The sequence below is a fragment of the Triticum dicoccoides genome, chromosome 1A (genome assembly GCF_002162155.2).
Source record: "Triticum dicoccoides isolate Atlit2015 ecotype Zavitan chromosome 1A, WEW_v2.0, whole genome shotgun sequence".
Taxonomy (NCBI): Eukaryota; Viridiplantae; Streptophyta; class Magnoliopsida; order Poales; family Poaceae; genus Triticum; species Triticum dicoccoides.
This window is the reverse complement of record NC_041380.1, coordinates 594404994-594419093: the sequence shown is the minus strand read 5'-3', so window position 1 is coordinate 594419093 and position 14100 is coordinate 594404994. Positions and strand designations below refer to the sequence as shown.

Genomic DNA, 14100 nt, shown 5'->3' with positions numbered 1-14100 from the left:
TGGATTTTTTATGGAGTTTGTAAGGATAAGCAAATAAATGCATCGCCCACTTCTTGAGTGCCACTGAAACGCTGATTGCATGCAAGATTTGATCAATTAGGCTGCTGGTATTATCTATGATATTTGCACGTAAGATTTGACAGGTGACATCAGCACTGATTTGCCCACCGTGAATTCCTGTTTGTGTTACAACATGCGTAGAGCTAGCCTATAGCCTCCATAAAAAAAATACCATAGCCTCTCGAGCCGTTATTAATTTGTGCCCATGTACCAACTCCAAGATAAAACAATTGTGTCCCTGTACAACATGTTTTTCTTTTTAAGAATCTACAACATGTTGGGCTGACCGTGTGCACGTTCCGATTTAATAGGCTTGCATCGTATGTTTTTCTGTTCTTTTTTGTGTCTGCTTGGATAGTAGATGTCATAGTAGGACCTTGCCTTTTTATTTGTACGTGACTTTCTCTAGCTTTTGCATTGGCTTGCATCGGCTTAAATTCCAGCAAGGAAGCAGCAGTCTTGCAACCGGACTTCTATTCTTTTCTGAAGTTGAACCGGATTGGCCTTTTTCCTAGCCAAGCATAGAGTTCCTTGGGTTTCCTTCTATGATAGATTATCGCATACCTGCCTATGATAAACTCTTTTCACGTGCCAAAGACTGTTTTTTTTTCATGATAGATCTCTTTATACGAGTCAACAATTTATTGTACCGAATAGGTGCTGTACATATCTTTGTTCATCTTTCAATCTCGACCGTTCTAAATAAAATCAATGGTAATTCTTTGAGCATATGTGTATAAACGTGATGGCTTGTTTGCCTTTTGTCTTAAGTATATAATAATAGAAGATTTATCTATAAATTTTGATTAGAAATAAGTGTTTTATTCTACTATAATAATGCATATGATACCAGATTAGTTGTAAGGAACTTGTTCAGACATGTTAGAATGCAAAAATTTAATCACAGAAGTAGTACCTGCAGTTATATTATACAAAGTTGATAACGGTGTTACGGTGGCGTCATGGTACCGATGCACTTGATGTCATAGCAGTTATATTGTACAGGATGTGCTGATATGGTACAGACATTGTGCGTGCGATTGACCGTCTATGTGTCTGCAACGTTGCCGCGTATAGATGCGTTGTTGACATGCCTTGTATCTCCAGGATGTGTGGCAACGGCCTAGTGTATACCAATGCACTTGATTCAGGCGTACGGAGGTGTGCCTTTCTCATCTTGAGCGTACGTAATCCTCCCGGGAATCAAGTCAATGAAAATCAATCAGCCAAGCCATATTGTGTTTTTTGCTTTTTGCAGGGAGCCGTGTTGTGTGTTCCAATCGGAAAGCTATCAGCCGCCAGCACGGATTGTATTCTGTTTAGAGGTCGAGTTCGCATGCACACTGCATACTGTCGGGCCTGGAAATCTACTCAATAGGTATAACTCTGAATTTTCCCCTTGCTAGAGAAACTGGAGCTTTTATAGGTTCAGAAGATATCCTTTCAGTTCATTTTGCTGCAGTCTGGGGCCCTTTTTGTACCTGAACTGATTGACTAGCCCTATCTACAACCTTCAGACATGCAATTTCTCCATGAAGCTCTAAGTTTTCATCTCTCACCACGATCCTTGAGTACTGTGGAGCAGCTTCTTCATCCAGCCTCTTGTTTTCGTCTTCAGCAGGGTCAGTGAAGTTTGTACTATGTTTTTAGGCAGTGTATGGTTGTTTTACTTTCTCCTGGTTGCACTTACTTTCATTTGGGCACTCAGTTTTTAGCAAAAGTACCACCAAAGATGCATATTAGCACACTAACAGACCGCATTTTGATCATATGTTCCTCTTGTTTTTTTCTTGATGCTATTTTATTCAGTTATAATTTTATCCAAATATAAGATGATAGGGACATAAACATATAGATGCTGATACAAGTTCGTATGCTTCAGACTACAAGGCGAATTGCTACATAAACAGCAGAGAGAGAGCATGGGGACGGCCTGCCCCACATCCCATGAGGTACCCACCGGCCTGCCCCAGCTCCCCCAAGTGAGGAGTTCCACTGGTTGATATGCATGTATAAATTTTAACAGGCTGGGGTCAACTTGTATAACTTGTATAACAGCCAGCTATGTCAAAACTCAATATTGTATAACATGTTTTTTGTATGAGTGATATCAGCTTTCTGAGTCAGGTAATTTTATCGCAAGTGCTTAACTTGATGACTTTTAAACTTGCAAGACAGAAATTTCATTCTGTAAGGAAGTGAAAGACCTTCTCATTTTCTGATTGTTCTACCTCTCTGACTGAAACAGGAACTTTCGCGCAAAGAAAACACACACAGGGCAGGAAGGGGAAAACATATAGGAGTCTCTCTATTGGAAGGGGAAAATATAATATTAGACACCATTTATTTTTTTGCTCGCTGATGCATGCAATGTATCATTTGGCCTTGATTTAATGTACTGCACTTTTCTTCATTGCTCTCTGTTCTTTAATAAGGCAGACTCATATAGAACCTGATATTTCTTAGTGATGTCTTCAGATCCCATGAATGTCATTTTGCACCGAAGGTTTGTAACCATTGGGGAATGTTTTCTTGCTCTGATGTATCAAGTTGCCATGGGGGTGATCTAGAGGTGAAAGCTAGCAAGCCATCTCATGATATTTTCCTTACTAGCAAGCTTAATGCGGAACACTTATATTTCAGTACTTGTTTGTTTAATTGTGTTATTTATCTGCAGGTCTCTTCCTTGTCCAAAGTATGTCATACCTAATCAAGACATGTTCATTTAATTTACCCGTCATGTAAATGACACAACATGATTCACTTGTGTATAGTGTAAACATATATTTATTTATGGCAAGCAGGTGTTCAAATTATAGTTGTGAAACGTGTATAGTGTAAGGATATAATTATTAAGGGAAGTGACGTCACAGTGGTCGTGCCTGGTCTTCTCCTAGTCTATGCTTGTGGTTTGTGTTCTTTAGATCTGTTCATGCCCTGATATTGCTATCTGATTTCATTGGAAGGTGAAAATGAATTGATATAAGAAAAAATAAAATTAAATGGGGCAATATAGTCACTTTGCCATCTGCCAGCAGATGGCAAAGAGCTTTGCCATTAGCTGGCAGATGGCAAAGAGGCCACGTGTCATCTACATGTAAAATTTGGGCTGGCCTATTTGGGTTCTTTGCCATCTGCCGGCAGATGGCAAAGCTCTTTGCCATGTGCTGGCAGATGGCAAAGCAGACGGCAAAGAGCCTGCAGCCTTTGCCATCTGCTGGCAGACGGCAAAGTATGTCGTTAGCCTTCTAACGTGGCTAACCCCGTTAAGAGGCTTTGCCATCTGCTAGCTGATGGCAAAGCCACAGGCTCTTTGCCATCAGCCAGCAGATGGCAAAGAAGCCTTTACCGGCAGGGTTTCAAACAAACTGTTTGCCATCTGCTGGCAGATGGCAAAGCCTTTGCCATCTGCTGACCATGCCTTGGCAGATGGCAAAGTGCCAGATTCCAGTAGTGCATATCAACAAGCAACCATGTCTTTCAAAATATCAATGCTAAAATAAGTTATCCCTAGCCCATTATGTTCAACAATTGATCCATTCATGAAACGCACTCGCATATTAACTACACCCAATGCTCAAGTACGATCATAGTGCCTCCTAGTTGGTGCTTTTATAAGAGAAGATCGAGACTCAAATTCAAAATAAAAATTGCATAAAGTAAAAGAAAGGCGCTTCGCAGAGGGAAGTAGGGATTTGTAGAGGTGTCAGAGCTCAAAGCGAAAAACTTAGAGATAAAAAACATTTTGGGAGGTGTATCCATCCCACCAACGTAAACGACTTAGAGTTCCCAACACTTTTCATGCTAGATATATCATAGGTGGTTTCAAGCAAAAAATAAACTTTATTCCTTTTTCCACCATACTTTCACTTTTCATGGCTAACCGTATCCACGGGTGCCTTCCATACCAACACTTTCCAAGGAATTTATTATTTGACAACATAGAGTAAATTCATTTTTCATTTCGGGACTGGGCATCCCTAATACCTTTGCCTTACTCTCGTGCAATGACAAGTGAATAAACACTCGTCGTGAGAATAACACATCTAGCATGGAAAATATTAACCACCCCACACCGCTCCGCGAGTGAAACGAACACACAAAAGAGAAGTTTATTTTGAAAATTAGAGATGGCACATACAAATTTTCTTACAACGGCAAAAGAATACCGCATATAGGTAGATATAGTGGACTGATGTGGCAAAACTGGTTTAAAGGTTTTTGGATGCACAAGTAGAGATCATACTTAGTGCAAAATGAAGGCTAGCAAAAGATTGAGAAGCGACCAACCAAGAAATGAATAATCTCATAAGCGAGCATTAAGCATAATTAACACCGAATAATGCACCACAAGTAGGATATAATTTCATTGCATAATTATTGACTTTCGTGCTTGCATAGGGAATCACAAACCTTAACACCAATATTCTTACTAAAGCACAATTACTCGTCAACATAACTCACATATCACATCATCATATCTCAAAACTATTACTAAGAATCAAGTTTATTTTGTCCAGTGATCTTCAGGAAAGTTTTTATTATATCCTTCTTGGATATCTATCACTTTGTAACTAATTTTCATATGTTACTTTTGACAAGCTCAAACAAATATAAGTGAAGATCATGAGCATATTTTTTCTTCCTTCTCTCAAATTAATTTAAGTGAAGCAAGAGAGAATTTCTTAAAAAGTTTACTAACTCTCAAATAAATCAAAGTGAAGCAAGAGAGCATTTCTTCAAAAATACTAAATCACACCATGCTCAAAAAGATATAAGTGAAGCACTAGAGCAAGTCCATAGCTCATAAAGATTTAAGTGAAGCATAGAGAGCAATTCTAACAAGTCATGACATAATTTTGGCTCTCTGAAATAGGTGTGTCCAGCAAGGAATCGAGACTTCAAACACAAAATAAAACAAGCAAAGACTCATATCATACAAGACGCTCCAAGCAAAACACATAGTATGTGACGAATAAAAATATAGCTTTGAGTAAAATACCGATGGTCGTTAGAAGAAGGAGGGGATGCCACTCGGGGGGCATCCCCAAGCTTAGTTGCTTGCTCTCTTTTGGATAACAACATCCCCAAGATTAGGCTCTTCTTACTCCTTATTTCTTTATCCATCGTAAGATAACCCAAAACTTGAAAACTTCAATCACACAAAACTCAACAAAACCTTCATAAGATCCGTTAGTATAAGAAAATAAATCACTACTATAAATGTTGTATCAAACCAATTCATATTTGTTCTTGCATTATATCTACTGTATTCCAACTTTTCTATGGCAAAAACTCATCAAAGAAAACCATAGAGCCATCAAAATAAGCACACAACGCAAAGAAAACAGAATCTGTCAAAAATAGAATAGTCTGTAGTAATCTCGGTGTTTCGAATACTTATGTAATTCCAAAAATTCTGAAAATTTAGGATGACCTGAGCTATTTGTATACTGATCTACTGCAAAAGGAATGGGTATTTTATCGCTCTCTGGTTAAAAATGAGAATTATTTTCGTGAGCACAAAAATTCTATTTTTTCAGCAAGATCAAACAACTATCACCCAAGAAGATCCTAAAGGCTTTACTTGGCACAAACACTAATTAAAACATAAAAAAACACAATCATAACCATAGAATAATTGTGCTAACACTCAAAAACAGGAAGCAAAAAGTAAAAATAAATTTTATTCATCGGGTTGCCTCCCAACAAGCGCTATAGTTTGACGCCCTTAGCTAGGCATAAAGAAAAGATCTAAGTTTTGTCTTCCTAAGTTTTGGCAACTTTTGAAAGGGTTTTCTCAAACCTGGGAGGCTCTTTACGCTTCCCCAAATTCTCCGGAAAAGAAACCATCTTTAGATCCAAAATATCCAATCTCTTATTGCAAAGAGTAATCAAGGTATTCATGCGATTGATACTACCATTGAGGTGTTTGAGGGGTTCATTATATTTCTGTATTTCAACCATATGTTTATGTAAATCACCAAGTTTTTCCAACATTTGAACTCCCTCAGGGATGAAAGAAAACCCCTTCTTTTGAGGTGGAACCCCCAAAATTCCTTCTAAAATTTCATAGGCAGAATTGGCATCAAGCTCAATAAAATTCCCTTTAGCGGCAAAATCTAGGAGTTGTCTATGATGCAAGACCAATCCTATGTAAAAATTACGAAGCAAGATCTTAGCGCCCCCTTTAAATTGCAAATACGATAAGATTCCATAAGCCTATACCAAGCATCTTTCAAATTTTCTCCTTGTCTTTGCTTGAAGTAAAGAAATTACAAATCTGGTGACAAAGGAGGAGTAGGCACGCTAGACATTATGACTAGGAAGCGAAAACACGGATAGATCTGACGATAAAACGGTGTAAGTGCATCTAGTGCCACCCCTAGTTGGTTTTGGAGTATTGACGACAAACCTAGTTGAGGGACTAATGTGTTTGTGAGAATTGCAGGATAACACAGGTAGAAGTCCCTCATTGATTCGGTTTTCCTACCAGAGATGACCCCTAAAAATGTATGAAGACATTGAAGTCAAAGGTGGTATATGAAGATACTCACATTGAAGACTATGACAAGATAAGACACCACATGAAGCCTATGGAGCTTGAAGACTTAGATCTTTCGTAGTTCTCTTTCTTCTGTGTTGAGTCATAGGAACCACCGTACTGTTAAGTGGGGTCCAAGAGAACCAGTCAGAATGACTGAAGTGATGCTTAAACAAAACCTATGTCTTCGAGTGAAGACTTTGAGAGCGAATCTTGTCCAGAGTCGGGCAAGTCAGCTTTGCTTGAAGCCCAAGTAAAGTTGCCGTGTGAGTTTGAAATCTGACCGTTGGAACACGTGTCAGTTCCTTAGTGACACAGGGTCATTTCGGACAAATCAGGTCGGGTTGCCAAGTGGCTATAAATAGCCCACCCCCTACAACCATAAACGGTTGGCTGCTCAGATTCAGAGTACGGCTTTTGTCGTTTGAGAACAACCCACCTCGAAGCCTTTGAGAGAGAATTCCTTGCGAGGATAAAGCCCTAACCACCCAGAGCCAAAGAGAATTAGGCATCACTTAAGTCTTCTTGTCTGTGTGATCTGAATACTTATTACACTTGAGGACTGTGCATCCTCCAGCCGGTTAGGCGTCGCGTTCTGAGCATCCAAGAGACATTGTGGATTGCCGGTGAACGAAGTCTGTGAAGGTTTGGGAGTCTACCTTGAAGACTTACCAGAGTGATTGGGTGAGGTCTGTGTGACCTTAGCTCAAGGGGAATACGGTGAGGACTGGGTGTCCTGAGCTGCGTGTTCAGGACTGGGTGTCCGGGACTGTGTGTCCTAAGGTTTAAATACCTAGCCGCCCTAACCAGACATACAGTTGTCACAGCAACTGGAACTGGTTCAACAAATCATTGTCTTCAGCGAGTCACTGGTTTCATCTTCCCTTCCCTTTACTTACTGTTACTCCTTGTGAAGTCATTGTATGTTCGCACTATCTTTTGTCTTCACTGAGTGACTGCATGTTCTGTGTGGCTTCACAATATCTTCCTACCTGATCCTTACTACATTGTTGCTATTAGTTATTGTGCTTTCACTCTATTAAATACTTGACTATGGCTTGCCTAGTGTAGTCTACCTTCCGCTGCAGGGTAATAGGTTTATTTCTATCGTTTGTCTTCATAACGTCCATGTTTTGAAGACTTTCATAAAAATCGCCTATTCACCCCCCCTCTAGTCGATATAACGCACTTTCAATTGGTATCAGAGCAAGGTGCTCCCTTGTTCTGTGTGATTCGGTTTAACCACCTGGAGTTTTAGCTATGTCGACTGCAGGGATAATTAAAGTCTCCGCTGCGTGCCCCATCTTTGATGGAACTGAATATCCCTACTGGAAGAATAAGATGCGCATGCATCTTGAAGCCATTGACGTCGACCTATGGTATGTCGTCAAGAACGGCGTTCCCAAGGCTGGACAAGGTGTCACTGCTGCTGATGTCAAGAAGTTCGTTCAACTGGACTCTACTGCCAAGAATATCATCTGTGGTCATCTGACCAAAGGACAGTATGGCCGTGTGAGTGCTTTGAAAACATCTAAGCTGGTCTGGGACTGGCTCTCCAAGGTCAATGAAGGCGTCTCAACCCGGAAAGATCAGAGAATCAGTGTCCTTCGCAACCTCTTCAACCGCTTCAAGCGAAATGACAATGAGAATGTCCAGCTCACATTTGACCGACTCACTGACATCACAAATGAGCTTCAAGCCCTCGGCGCTACTGAGATCACCAAACATGAAGTCGTCAAGACACTACTGAGATCACTTGATAGTTCGTTTGACACCCTAGCCCTGATGATTCAAGAACATCCTGATTTCAAGACACTCGATCCGTCTGACATACTTGAGAGGCTCAACACACATGAGTTTCAGCTTTCTGAGAAAAGAGATATCTACGGTCCAAACTATGGGCGAACTCGTGCCTTGAAGGCAAAAGCTGTCTCCTCATCTGAAGAAGAATCTGACAGCAGTTCGGATGATCCTGAAGACATTGGAAGGGAACTTGCTATGCTTGTGAAGAAGTTCCAAAAATTCACCAAGAAGAAAGGTTTCAGAAAGTCTTCCCGATCAAGCTCAAGGAATGATGAAGCTTCTACTCACGACTACAAGAAGAAAACATGTCACAAGTGCAAGAAACCTGGACACTTCATCTCTGAGTGTCCACAGTGGGACAATGAGAACAAAAAGAAGAAGAAGAGCAAGGAATATGACTCTGACGACAAGAAGAAGAAGAAATACTCAAAGTCTTCTTCCAAGTCTTCCTCAAAGTCTTCATCACACAAGAAGAGCTCATCTGGCAAGGCACGTGCGTTTGTTGGCAAGGAAATGGATTCAGAGGAGGAGTCCGCTTCTGAGGAGGCGGAGGTGGAGTCTGAGGAGGAGTCCGATTCAGGCGTCGCAAGTCTGGCTACAGCATACGTTGCCAAGTCCATCTTCAACACTGAAGACAATGAATTCATCACCAACACCGATGCAAATGACAAGGACTACTCCGCTTCTACCTACGCTTCATGGCACGCGGTGCCAAGGTAAACACACGCAATACTCACTATCAAACATCTAGTGACGATGACTCTGATTGTGGTTCAAAACCCAGCTACAAAACACTTGCTAAAATTGCAACTGAACAACAGAAAGCTATGGAACATATTCAAGAACTGTTAGATAGAAGTGATGATCTGTTAGGTGCTGAAATGACTCGATCTGAATCCTTAATTGAAGACATAAAAAATCTTCATGTTAAGTATGAGGAACTTGAAAGTCGTCATGAAACTCTCTCAACAACTCATGAAAAGCTTTCCTATGATTATCTTCAAAGGAAGCAAGATCTTGAGAAATTGAGAGCGGCTCATGAAGATCTTCAAAAGGAAAATGAGTCACTTCGCGCCGAACAGATCAGCTTCGCTCAGGAAGGATTTGAACCACCATGTTTTAAATGCATTGAGCGTGATAATGCTACTACTGTTGCTGAATGTTCTACTGCTGCTACTGTTGCAATATCTTCAACTGTTGATGTGGGAACTAACCCCTCTGCTCAGGATTCCACTGCTATTGCTGATGAGAATGCTAGGTTGAAGACATTGCTTGAAACAGGGATGTACAAAAGTCTTAAAGGGCATCAAACACTATGTGATGTCCTCAAAAAGCAGATTTTGAACCGAAACCCGAGGAAAGAGGGTGTTGGGTTCGTAAGGAAAATGAATGCTGATGGCTCTTACTGGAAACCTGAGCAGTACCCCAAAACCACATGGGTTGCTGCAAAGGAATTTTCAGCAGATCCATCCACTCTATCTGGGTTCACTTGTGCTAACCCCATTGTCATTGATGAACCCTTTGATGCAAACTATAAATTGTTTAAGAATCAGAGTGGTGAAGTGTTTGCCAGGTACATTGGTACTAACTGCAGGAATGGAACGCCTATGAAGAAGATCTGGGTTCCGAAAAGGTGTCTGGAGAATCTTCCTGTGAATGTCATCATGACACCTCACGTGAAGAAGACAAACCTCAGACCAAAGGCTTCATACAGACAGAGGACTCACCTGAGTCGCACTAACGCAAATGTTTTGCAGGGAAACCATACTCAGGCATATGAATATGAGAGCGGTTCATCAAACCGCCATGTTCATAAGACCAAGAACTATTCTGCTTATTCTTATGAGTACTATTGTCCGCCTGCAAGACTGTTTGCTAGGGCTCCAAAGCCAAAGTTCTCAGATGCTGCACTTAGACTTATTGCTTCTAAGCCACCCTTGAAGATGTGGGTGGCTAAGAAAGCTTAACTCTCTTTTGCAGGGAAAGGTCTCCAGCAGAAAACCAAAATCGTCTGACGCTATTGCTGGGGACCTTAAACATCTTGTAGGGTGCAAGATCAAATGCCCGAATGGTCTTACTATGTACTTCATTCATGAATCGCTTGCTACTCTCCCTATTAGTCCTAATCTGGATCTAAGCTTTCATAACCCACTGGTTCGTCAAATGTTTTTGCTTCACAATGCTCTTCGTGAAGCCTATCCCCCTAACTGCACTATAGGGTACGACACCAGCGTCTTCAGAATGGATTATTGATAGTGGGTGTACAAATCACATGACTGGCAAAAGAAGCCTTCTTATGGACTCAACCTTACGTCCATCCGACAAGAGCCACATCACATTTGCTGACACTGGTAAAAGTAAGGTATTGGGTCTAGGTAGAGTTGCAATCTCAAGGGATCAACACATGGATAAAGTCATGCTTGTTGAATCCCTTGGCTTCAACTTAATGTTTGTCTCAATGCTTTGCGATTTAAACATGATCGTAATATTTGGAAAATATTGTTGCCTTGTTCTAATGGAATCTGACAAGTCTCTAGTATTTGAAGGGTATCGAAAAGATGATTTGTACGTGGTAGATTTCTCAGCAGGACGACAGCTTGCCGTATGTCTTGTAGCAAAATCTTCAGAATGCTGGCTCTGGCATCGGAGACTTGGGCATGCTGGCATGAGGAACCTCCACACCCTGGCAAAGAAGAAGCATGTCATAGGCATCGAGGGCGTCAAGTTCAAGAAAGATCACTTATGCGGTGCCTGTGAGGCAGGAAAGATGACGAGGGCCAAACATTCCTCGAAGACAATCATGACCACTACTCGACCCTTCGAACTGCTTCACATGGATCTTTCCGGTCCCACTCATTACTCAACTCTTACAACTACTGCTTGTCTCTATGGCTTTGTCATTGTTGATGATTATTCTACATATACTTGGGTGCACATAATCCTTTACAAGACTGAAGTGCAGGATGTCTTCAGACGCTTCGCCTGAACAACTATGGCGCCAAGATAAAGCATATCAGAAGTGACAATGGCACTGAATTCAAGAACACTGGCCTTGATACATATCTTGATACCTTGGGCATCACACATGAATTCTCAGCCCCGTACACGCCACAGCAGAATGGGGTCGTCGAACGCAAGAACAGAACACTCATTGAGATGGCCAGAACAATGCTAGATTAATACAAGACTCCAAGAAAATTCTGGCCTGAAGCCATTGATACTGCATGCCATACAATCAATCGTGTTTATCTTCACAAGCTTCTGAACAAGACATCTTATGAGCTCCTTACTGGCAAGAAGCCAAATGTCAGTTACTTCAGAGTATTTGGCGCCAGGTGCTGGATCAAGGACCCACATCACACCTCAAAGTTTGCACCAAAAGCACATGAGGGTTTTATGCTTGGATATGGAAAGGATTCGCACTCCTACAGAGTCTTCAATCTCTTTCATTACAAAGTGGTTGAAACAGTGGATGTGCGGTTCGATGAGACCAACGGTTCACAAAGAGAGCAACTGCCAAATGTGCTAGATGAAGTTCCATCCAGTGAATCAATCAAGCTAATGGGAACTGGAGAAATTATACCTTGTGAAGCTAATCCTGAAGAAGAACTTATCATCTCAGCACCTGATCAACATGAAGACAATGCTCAGCCTGAAGACATTCCTTCTAACAACGACAATGATCAGCAAGAGCAAAATCTTCGCCCTGTACATCCTCGCGTTGCCAATGAAGTGCAGATTGAAAGAATAATTGATAGCATCAATGCACCCGGTCCACTCACTCGTTCAAGGGCAACTCAGCTAGCAAATTTCTGTGGGCACTTCGCATTCGTCTCAATAACATAACCCAAGAAAGTTGAAGAAGCCTTCATGGAACCTGAATGGATTCAAGCTATGCAAGACGAGCTTCAACAGTTTGAGCTGAATAATGTATGGGAACTGGTCAAGCGTCCCGATCCTCGGAAGCACAACATAATAGGCACCAGATGGATATACCGTAACAAGCAAGATGAGCATGGTCAAGTTGTCAAAAACAAAGCTCGTCTCGTTGCTCAAGGATATACTCAAGTGGAAGGCATTGACTTCGATGAAACATTTGCTCCTGTGGCTAGACTTGAAGCCATACGCATACTGCTGGCCTATGCAAATCATCACAACATACTTCTTTATCAAATGGATGTGAAGAGCGCCTTCCTCAATGGTAAGATTGAAGAAGAAGTGTATGTTGCACAACCTCCTGGCTTTGAAGATCCAAAACATCCTGACATGGTATACAAGCTCAACAAGGCACTCTATGGCCTCAAACAAGCCCCTCGGGCCTGGTATGACAAACTCAAATACTTCCTGAAGAGCAAAGGCTTCATACCTGGTTCTCTCGACCCCACTCTCTTCACGAAGACATATGATGGTGAACTGTTTGTGTGCCAAATATATGTGGATGACATTATCTTCGGCTGCACCAATCAGAAGTACAGTGAAGAGTTTGGATATATGATGCAAGAGCAATATCAAATGTCTATGATGGGAGAGCTGAAGTTCTTTCTCGATCTTCAAATACGACAGCAACGCAATGGCATCTTCATATCTCAAGAGAAGTATCTCAAAAATTGCCTGAAGAAGTTCGGTATGCAAGACTGCAAAGGCTTCACGACGCCAATGCCAGCCAAGCATCATCTGGGTCCTGACGACAATGGTAAAGAGTTCGATCAAAAGGTATACCGCTCCATGATTGGTTCTTTACTTTATCTATGTGCATCTAGGCCAGATATTATGCTTAGTGTTTGCATGTGTGCTCGATTCCAAGCGGCACCAAAGGAGTCACATCACTTAGCTGTGAAGCGAATTCTTTGATATTTGGCTCACATCCCAACTCTAGGATTATGGTATCCAAAGGGCTCAGAGTTTGATCTGGTTGGATTCTCGGATGCTGATTATGCTGGTGACAAAGTTGATCGCAAGTCTACATCAGGCACATGTCACTTTCTGGGACGATCACTTGTATGTTGGTCTTCAAAGAAGCAGAACTGTGTATCTCTCTCCACTGCTGAATCTGAATACATTGCTGCTGGATCTTGTCGCGCTCAGCTTCTGTGGATGAAGCAAACGCTCAAGGACAATGGCATTCATCTGAAGCAAGTTCCACTCTACTGTGACAACGAAAGTGCCATCAAGATTGCCAACAACCCAGTTCAGCACTCGAAGACAAAGCACATTGAAATTTGTCATCACTTTCTCAGAGATCATGTTGTGAAGGAAGATATTGATATCATACACGTCAACACTGAAGAGCAATTGGCAAATATCTTCACCAAGCCCTTGGATGAGAAGAGATTTTGCAAGTTACGGTGTGAGCTAAATATCCTGAAATCCTCAAATGTCCTGTGATCAGGCACACATCCTAACCCTTATGCATATTGATGACTTAGATGTGCAACACATGAAGTAAAGTATATCTTCAATCAATGAAGACATACATTCTAAGTGTGAATACATTAATGTGGAATTTGACTTCGGAGTGCCACGATAATTGTGCGCCATGTCTGGGTCTAATACTTCCTATACGGTGGGTAACGCCACCACCAAATGTTCTATTTTGAAGTGTTTCACTCATGGCGTTACCTTGCTATGTCTTCACATTTGGTTTGGCTTCAATCTCAACATGTCTTCATGATTATCTTCACTATGTTGATTAT

The 14100-nt window shown here is 41.4% G+C and overlaps 1 long non-coding RNA gene across 14 annotated transcripts in view; it reads left to right on the top strand.

The window, feature by feature from the left end:
- The window catches only part of LOC119293973, a 3499-nt gene extending 561 nt beyond the window's left edge, over positions 1-2938 (top strand). For 3 of the 14 annotated variants that reach the window (XR_005143283.1, XR_005143279.1, XR_005143284.1), the window contains 6 exons: positions 1066-1221; positions 1319-1438; positions 1578-1682; positions 1943-2012; positions 2309-2632; positions 2738-2938. This is a non-coding gene — a long non-coding RNA (uncharacterized LOC119293973). Of the gene's footprint in view, positions 1-6; positions 1439-1577; positions 1683-1942; positions 2013-2308; positions 2633-2737 lie in introns of those variants that run through there. The other 11 variants (XR_005143290.1, XR_005143281.1, XR_005143289.1 and 8 more) reach the window with 9 other exon arrangements.
- Positions 2939-14100: the final 11162 nt, after the last annotated feature.